At 37.4% G+C, this 9,905-nt stretch overlaps 1 long non-coding RNA gene across 1 annotated transcript; it reads left to right on the plus strand.

Moving 5' to 3' along the window:
• The first annotated feature begins 2,280 nt into the window (after window positions 1-2,280).
• LOC122126853 lies at window positions 2,281-9,222 on the plus strand. The gene is made up of 3 exons (XR_006151019.1): window positions 2,281-2,821; window positions 7,781-7,839; window positions 8,201-9,222. It is a non-coding gene; the product is annotated as an uncharacterized LOC122126853 (long non-coding RNA).
• Window positions 9,223-9,905: the final 683 nt, after the last annotated feature.

Genomic DNA, 9,905 nt, shown 5'->3' on the forward strand with positions numbered 1-9,905 from the left:
TTCTTCAATTGGTGCGGCATATTTCATCCTACTGATTCATTACAGCCTATGTCATTGATTTCCTGTTGCTGACTTTTATAGGGCATTTTCAGTCTTTCATGATTATAACCATGAAGTAATGAAAAACATTCTTCATGTCTCTTTCTGCATAGATGTACACTTTTTCTTCAGGATAAATAAAATGAAGCAGGATTTCTGAATTGAAGAGTATTTAGGATTTTAACATTATGCCAATATCCTTGAAAACTGTGGAGTTACACTGTGAGGGGAGGAAGGTTGAGTTCAAACTCCAGTACTGCCAAAAAAGAAGGAAAGGAAAGGAAAGGAAAGGAAAAAGGAAAGGAAAGGAAAGGAAAGGAAATTAGCACCTGGTTCTAATTTTTGAGGTAGAGCTTCACTAACTTTGGTCTTGGCTGGCCTGAAACAATAATCCTCCTATCTGGGCCTCTAAAGTAGCTGGTATTATAGACATACTTGTAATTGAGGCAATGGCCTTTTGGAAACTAATACCTCACTGATGGATCAGCAAGGGAACTAACACACAGGAGAAAAGCCTGCGTATTGCAATGGCACTAATAACATATATTATTGAGATTATGGTAGCATAAGCCAAATTAGAGAGTTTAGCTAAATGAAGATCCTATAAGCAGAGTCTATTCTGTTATGAAACACAAAAATAAAGTTCTCAAAGCAAAAATTAGTTTGGAACAGATAAACTGAGAAAATGAAGTAAAATGTAGACATAGATAAAAAACCTTGAAGGAGATAGTCAAAGTGCTTGACTTCTTTGATGACAAAAAAAAAATTATTGACTTTTGTGTGTGTGTGTGTGTATGCGTGTGTGACACATGCATGCTAGCTCTGGGACTTGAACTCAGGGCTTCCACTCTTATATGGCTATGTCACTCAAGGCTGGCACTACACCACTTAAGCTGTACCTTCACTTCCAGCTTTTGAAATAAAGAGTCTCAGGGTCTGTCCTGTCCAGACTGGCTTTAAACTGGCCACTATCCTCAGATCTCAGCCTCCTACTCAGCTAGGATTATGGACATACAACCGTGGTGCTGGGCTAGAATAATAATTGACTAAGCATCTAGGTACTGTGGTCTAGTCATACTAACATATGAAATTGGTCATTACAGTTGGACAATAATGTGGACAGTACACACACTTCCAAGAAAACAGAAGGGGACAAATAGATATATATGTACGTATATGTGTGTGTGAGAAATGAAAGTCTGTGCATCTAGAAAACATAGTGGTCTGTAAAAAATAACCCAGAGAACCTAAACAGGTTAATCAAAATAACAAAACACAAAGTTAACATTAAAAAATACCATACTATTTATATATGTTAGCAACAAACAATTGGGAATTGAATATTTTTAAGAAGAATCTGCTTTCTCCTTTTCTTTCTTGAAAGAGAGAGAAGGCGGAAGGAAAGATGAAAAGAGGAAGGAAAGATTTAAAGTAAGCATGAGAAAGTACTGTGGATCTATGATGTTAAAATTTTCTTCTACATGCTTTTTTATACGTCTTTTTTAACCAAAAAAATAATACTACTTGGTCCTTGTAAGGAAGAAAATACATAAGTTTCGAAGGTTACAATCACTTCACCTAAGAAACTAAGTAAAGAATTTATTAAAAAGAAAACTGACCTTTAATATGAAACATTTTTTTAAAAAAGAAAACAACCCTTAAAAAAACTTTTAAAAATGATCTATACAGGGGGCTTTTAATGCAGCATGTAAGCTTGTGCGTTCCATGATCAATGTCACCACCCTGCTGTATTCGATTCCTGGTAAAAGACAGCTTTTTTTCTTAAATGTTTCTATTTTTTCGGGTAAAGTGTAAGCCTTCGAAAACACCTTTATGTTTCTTAAGGGAAAGGCCCCGGAGTCCGTGCTGCTTTGCTACGCTGTGGTCCCAGGTGTATCACATTTGAACTCACTCTGTCCACTTGGGGGCTATCTTGGTCCATCTTGAGATCCACAGTAAGATGAAGTCGCACCCAATTCCCAAACCAAGTCTCCAAGGCGACAAGAATTCATGGAGAACATTCTTCCGAGGTGAAGTGAAGTCTTGAAACCGGGCCGCCCGACTTCCGCACACCCTTTAACCTATGTCATTCAAGAAAAACTACAATCCCATGGAGCTCTGCTCTCACCGGCCAACATTTCCCGCCTTTACTACTACGCCTGCGCACTACGGGGCGCGGACTACAATTCCCAGGATGCACCCTGACATCGTTTGCGTCACCCTGCTTCCTGCCAGGGCGGTTCCGGATATCTGATGGTTAGTGGCTCTGTGGAGCCTCAGGAAAACTTGGGGTGGAAGGGGTAAGACCTCTGTTTGGGACGGTGTTGGGAGCAAAGCTTGTTCTTGTGCGGGAAGAGGGAATAAAACAGATAGTAGCAGGCCACAGCGGAGAACAACAGAGACGTCTGCCTCGTTTTTGTGTGTGCACAGATCTTGTGTTTGAGACTGCTGAGAGAGGCCTACCACAGTGTGGTTCGCCTTTGCTCAGTACCGGCGATGATGAGGATGAGGATGAGGATGAAGAAGAAAGAGAATATGGCAAGTGTGTCGAGAGTTCAGGGCAATTAGAAATGCCGGATAACCCGGGAGCCAGTGATTCATGCCTATAATCTAGCTACTCAGGAGGCTGAAGCCCAACACTGACAGACAACTTCAAGAGCCTCTTATCTCCCCATTACTCAGCAAAAGCAGAAGCAGAGCTGTGGCCCAAGTGGTAGAGTGCCAGCCTTGAGCAAATAAGCTAAGAGGCAATCGCCTTTAGTCTCCTTTATTTAGAGTCAAGGTATGTGGACAGGTCTGTAACATTTGCCATTCTTCCTTCTCCTAGCCTTCTCTTGGTACTTACTGTCTTTCAACTCTCATTGTATTTATTTCTTACGTTTATTGTCTTTTTGGCACTCGAATTCTAGTTCCCCAAGGAAAGAGATTTCAGTTTATGTTGTTTTCAGATAAATCCTTAACGCCTATTACAGTACACAGTGGGATCTCTAAATCTTTGCAGATGACTGAATAAAGTATTAAAGTGAGCATTCAGTAAATACTTGTCGACTGAGTGTGAAGGGCTGGAGCTCATTGCAAGGTGTTCCTGAACATCCTCAAAAAGGGTGACAGGAAAAGGGTAGAAGGATAGCAGATTGAAGGGAAAATCCGGGAGGAATTTCAGTGTGATATCTATGAAAAGGAGGAATTTAATGAAAATCAGTATACACTGTATATGGAAATGGGTGTTGGTTCCTTTTACACACACACACACCTACTTAAGTATGTGACTTTAGACAGAGTAATTTTGATTCTCAGTCTCTTCTTTTGTAAATCAGAATACTAATGCTCCCCATATGGAGTTATGCCAGTGCGACAGGGTAAATGAACATAGGGTTTAGCATAGGGCCAAGACTATAGTGAGCATTAATGAAGAAGCAGTGCTGTCATTATCATTACTGTTCAATATTAAATGGAGGACTTTGTAAGAATCACTGATGTGAACTAAAAGTTCAATTACTGAATTTAAAAGTCTAGGTGGCAGGGGGGGGCAGGGGAGGATGGGAAGGGATGGGAAGGGAAAACAAAGGAGGAGGCTACAATGCTTGATAAGAAATGTACTCATTATCTTGCCCATGTAATTGTAACCCCTCAATACAGTTTTTTTCACACACAAAAAAAGTCTAGCCTGTGAGGTTGACATACTAAAACTGTGTTGATTCAAGTTTTTTCCATACAATGTCATGGTATACCTCACTTTGGAGTCATTCTTATTTGGTTTCCCAAAACAGAGTGGAAATCTTTCAGCATATACAGCCCAGAAAACAGATCAATTTTTATCAAACCCTTCAGCTTGCTCCAAGCTTCCATTTTAAGCACAAGGAAGTTGGTTTTGAGTTAGAGCCTCCCCTCTTCCTAAGAACTCATGAGAGAAACAGTTCTGAGAGTTCTGCTTCTGGAATTTTGTTTTGAGGTTGTTGCTTTGGACAAGATCATAATTAGTACTACAGATGTATGTCTTGCTGCTCACAAATTAAGATAATTTCTAAAGTCCAAACAGAATTTTTACTCTTGGTCTTATCTATAATAGTTTTTTGCCTCATATGTAAGTTCTAAAAAAGAAGTATTTTGAACCTAGTCATTCTATGATATCATGCCTAATCATGATTCCTTAAGTGGAGACCTTTATTGTCATGAAGAAAAGTGAATTTCATGTAGAAGAAAGGTGAAGGCCTTATATTTCAGGTTTTTCTTCTGCTCACTCTATTTCCTATACTATCTGATTATAGCTCCTTGTAATGGTTCATGTTTATTTAAGGTGTGCCAGGCAAATTATGAAAACATAGACGGTTTCAACTGTCTGAGCTGTGTGTTTTGCTTTTTGATTTCTGCTGGGCTCTGTTGTGTTCCAGTATTTAAAAGATGCATCACAGCCAGGTGCTGGTGGCTCATGCCTATAATCCTAGCTACTCAGGAGGCTGAGATCTGAGGATCATGATTCAAAGCCAGCCCAGGCAGGAAAGTCTATGAGACTCTTTTCTCCAATTAACCACCAGAGAACGAAGTGGCACTGTGGTTCAAGTGGTAGAGCACTAGACTTGAGCTGAAGCACTCAGGGACAGTGCCCAGGCCCAGAGTTCAAGTCTCATGCCCGACAAAAAAAAAAAGAGACACATCATGGGTGGGGACCAGAGGGAAAAACTGTGCAACTGTGAGAGAGCAAGGAAATGGGTGACATTGTCTGAAAAGAAATATATCTTTATCTGACTTATGTAAATGTAATTCTCTGTACATCACCTTTATAATAGCAATAAAAAATGTAGAAAAGAAGCGCCAGACTACATTTGTCTAACAAAAATAATTTTTCTTTTATAACAATTAAAAATCTGAAATCCAAATATAAAAAATAATTCAATGGTTTAAAAATATGAACTATAGGGTAATTCAGACAAAAATGTGCAGAAACCTATACATAGAAAACTGCAAGGCACTACTAAGGAATGAAGAACCTAAATGAATGGAGTAACATATTTGTTACAATATTATTTGTGAGCATACATATATTTGACTCAATGTTGTTGAGACTCCATCAAACTTACTGTTATACAGAAATAACATAATCCTATTTACAATCTTAGTAACATCTCCTAAAAATAAATACTGATAGCTGGTTAGGTGTTTATCTTGCACAGATGACTCTTGAATTCAATCCACCATACAGCAAAATACATAAGTAAATAAAACTGAAGGACTAATTCTTAAATTCTTATAGAAATGAAATGATTTAAAAGAATGAACATATTTTTTTAAAGTTAGAGGCTTATTATGAAGCAAGACAGTATAATGCTAGGATAAAGTTAGATAAGTAGATCAATGGAAGAGAGAGACAACGTGTGTGGACAGTTGATTTTTTTTTTTTTTTTTTTTTTTGGGTCCGGTCGTGGGGCCTGAACTTTCAGCCTGGGCGCTGTCCCTTAGCTCTTCAGCTCAAGGCTAGCGCTCTACCACTGGAGCCACAGTGCCACTTCCGGCTTTTTTTTTCTTTTTGCTTATGTGGTGCTGAGGAATTGAACCCAGGGCCTCAGGCATGCAAGGCAAGCGCTCTACCACTGAGCTACCTTCCCAGCCCTGGACAGTTGTTTTTTGACAAAAGTGCAAGGAGAATTCTAGAGAGGAAGAATTGTCTTTTCAGTCAATGATACTGAAGCAATTAAATATCTATACACTGAAAAAAAATGTTGGATCTGTACACATCATATAAAAATTACCTCAACTGAATTATAATCTTAAGTGTAAACCTGACAACTACAAAAGTTCTAAAAGAAATCATGCTGCAATAGATATTTATGACATTTGTCTGGAAAAGATTTCTTGTCTACAACACCAAAAGCATAAAAAATGATATAGACTTACCAAATAGTAACTTTGACTTTTAAAAAGACTGGAGAGACAAAATAATAAAACTGGAAGGAAATATTTGAAACTCATACAACTAATAAAAGAATTGCATTCAGGATATAATAAAAATTAAAAATGAGCAAAAGACCTGAATAGACACTATCAAAAAACTTTTAAAAAGCAAGTAAGCACATGAAAAGCTCAACTTGATTAGTCAATAATAAAATGCAAATTAAAAGCACAAGGAGAAGCCATGCCTACTGGAATAGTTAAAAAAAAAAAGAACTTGACCATGTGCCAAGTGTTGATTAGGATGTGAAGAATCTGGAATTCATACATTGTTGGTAAGAACATAAAATCATACAAATATCCTGGAATACAACTTTTCTGTTTCTTAAAATTTTTAGTATACACCTGCCATATGGTCTATTCATTCCATTCTAGAAATTTTCTCTGGATAAATGAAAGCTTATGTCAGTAGAAAGACTTGTATATGAATACTCATAGCAGTTTTTTTCAAAAGCCCAAACTGGAAATAACCCAAGTTCCCATCAACAGGTGAATGGATAAACAAACTGTAGGAGAATAAATGGTACATGCTACAGCATGAATGAATCTCAAGATTATTATACTAAGTGAAAGAAGCTATACAAAAAGAACAGTACACACTAAATGACTAATATAAAAAGTTGCAGAAAATGAGCTGGGCACAATGATACATACCTATGGCAAATGTATTGCTTGAGCTAGCCCAGGGCTAGCTTGGTTAACATAATAAAACCCATCTAAAACAAATTCTAGAAAATGTAAATATAATACAATATTATGCAATGTACAAATATATTGCAATGTATTACAAGGTGATATATATGCATATATATATCATATACATATATACCAATAAACCCACAAACTAAATCAGTGTTAACCTGGAGAGGTAAAACAGAAGAGTAGGATTTCAAAGAAGGACTAGAACAGTCTTTTGTTGTTGTTGTTGGTTGTGGAGCTTGAACTCAGGGCATTGGTGCTGTCCCTGAGCTCTTTTGTTCAGGTTAATATTCTACCACTTTTAGCTGCAGCTCCACTTCCACTTTTTGAGTGAATTGATTGGAGTCTCATGGGGACTTTTCTACCTGGGCTGGCTTCACATCACTATCCTCAGAGTCTCAGCCTTCTCTGTATAACACAGAGCAGGAAATGTTTCTCTTCTCCATTTTCCTTTCTTTCTCCTGTTATAGTAAAATAAATCTTTGCCCAAACATAAACAAAAACAAAAGACAATAAAAGCAGCAAAGGGGAACTAGACAATCTGTAATATATATGATGATGGTTTCATGAATATATTCATGTGTTAATACTTATTAAATTATAGTATGGCTTACTACACTTGATTGTAGCTAAATATCCTTGGGATACTTCACATGGTGTAAATCCTTAGAACAACTAACTCACAATCTAACAAAACAAATACCTGGAAGCTGGTCCTTGAGGAGCATGTATGAGAGAGGTCAAGAGAAAGGGGGGTAGATGAAGTACGGTGAGTGCAGTAATAGTATTCTATGTATATCCTATAAAAATAGGATAATTGATGGGAGGGGTGGGGTTGAGAGGGATGGGTAGAACAATGAAAGAGGTAAAATTGATCAAGAAGCATGGTACTCATAAACTGACATGTTGAATTGTAACTCCTTTGCACAACTAAAGATAATAATATAATTTTAAAAAGAAATAAATGACTTTCTGAATAAGCTCATAATTATAAGCTCAATAATCTTAACTTTTAAAAATAAGAGTAATAACATACAATAGTTTCAAAAACTTCAATGATGTTCAGCATTCTTCTATTTTTTTTTTTCCCTCCAAGGAGAAATGGGCTGTACCTGGAGATGTGGGATCTAACAAGAAGTTTTGATTTCTGCTAAGGTAGGGGCATTCTACAGTCTTTATTTAATGATGGCTGAAGAGGACAAACTGATTTGAGAATTAAAGGAACTAACTTAAGAGACCCAGACTGGGCTCAGTTGGCATCCTATGAGCAAGGGAAGGATGGGCTCTTGGAGGCTCATCCATAACAGGAGGGAAGACAAAGTCGTCACTAGCTTTACTTAAGAAGACATACTGTATCTTTGTTACTAATGATGATAGAAAAAACATGACAATGAGAAGAGTTAATAGGCCTTTGTATTCATTAATAAAATGAGTCATGCAAAATCAGCAGTATTTGAGTTTTCAACAAGGCCATCAGTGAGTGTGTTAAAAGGTACTTGTTTCTCTGTATTTTCAGCTAAGAAGAGATAATGACCCAGCCCCAACCTTCCTTTGACGCAACTGGTCCAGAATCGGTGTAACTAATTGCTAGAGGTGTTGGAAATCTCCGCCTGTGTGTGCAATGTAAAATTGTATTTTCAGTGTATTGCAGTGTTTGTAGTATTCTCATGAACAACCTCTGTCCCTTGTCAGCACCACAACTGTCTTCTAGCCACCATTACCTACACAACAATAAGACCTGACATTTATTAAATGTTGCTAGGCACCATTATCTCCATCTTCACCTTGGCTCTCTAAGGTAGATGGTGTGATTAGCCCTTGTAAACTAAATAGTTGTAGAAAATGAACCTTACAGAGTTGTACCCCAGTGTCACAGCTCAGAAATATTACAGAATGAAAAGCCAAAGTCCATGTAGCCTCAAGGTTCTTGTCCTTAACAAGAATTCTTCTATATCACCTTACAAATGAGAGGTTTTACTGGTAAAAATAGGTGCATATTTCCTTCCTATTCTGATTCATTGTTAAGACTGCATTTTGACAATAATAAAATAACTCAGCAGAATGAAAAGAATTCACAGCTCCAACATCCTGTTGCAGCAACTGTTTTTATTTCTCTTCATTTCCTTTCACTCCTTATCCATATGTTCATATTTTACATAGTCATAGTTGCAATTTTATGTTCTGCTTTTTATGCTTAAAACCTTAAGCATGTTCCTTGTTGCTCTTTAGTCTGTAATGGATGCATACTACTGGATTTTGTAAATGTGCTGTGATTTCATTAGCTAGACAACCACAATGGAAGAACTTTCTAGGTTACTTTTTGTTGTTGTTGTTTAGTTTTATAAACTATGATGCAGAAAACTAGTTTATTTCCCCTTCTTTCTTCTTTTGTCAGTTTTTTTTAAAGAATAAATTCCCTGGAAGTGAGAATGACAAACAAGAACTTGGACATATTTTAGGAGACTCTGTATCTTTGATCATAGAAATAAATTTGTAACTGGCAAGAACAGATTAAATGCATGAATTATTGCTTAGGGATATCAAAACTGAAGACAAATGAAAAGTGATTGGGATGTTGAAATATTCTGGACTTCTATAATAATACTAGTTATATAACATTGTAACTGTGCTAAAAGTATATTCTGAATTGTTATGTGTGCATTGAACAGGCGGTTTTTAGAGGATGTGAATAGCTGATAAAGTTATTATAAAAATTAAGGACAAATTTTCAGATATTCCGAGGTATTAGCTTCAACCACTGCTACAGATAGGAGAGTTCTATACTTGTTTTATATTTGGAGAGTGTATATTATACATTCTGCTTAGGAGCATCAGACTTTCAGCTGTGTGATGTTGGCAAGGGCTGTAGTCTGGATCTTCTGGCAGCCAATGCTATGACAGAGGTTGGAGTACAGGATGCTTACTAAAGACAGAGACGTCTGAAGGAAAGGCAGTAGTGGGTCAGGCCAGAGAAAAAGTTAGAAGTGAGATGTAAGCCTGGCAAAACCTCAGCCAACCTGGGGCTCAGAAACCTGTGCTGTGCTGGCCTGGGAAGGGCTTGATCTTTTGTAAAGGGCTCTGAGGCTGGCAACAATGGCCTGTGGCAACAGCTGGGCAGCAAGTTTCATCTTGACCAGAGTCCCGGGCATGACCTCTCTGTGTCTGGCACAGCAAGTTGCTTTGCCTTTTTACACCTCAATTCTCTCATCTGTGAAATTGGA

Source organism: Dipodomys spectabilis, unplaced genomic scaffold (assembly GCF_019054845.1).
Source record: "Dipodomys spectabilis isolate Male_0828 unplaced genomic scaffold, ASM1905484v1 ptg000009l, whole genome shotgun sequence".
NCBI lineage: Eukaryota > Metazoa > Chordata > Mammalia > Rodentia > Heteromyidae > Dipodomys > Dipodomys spectabilis.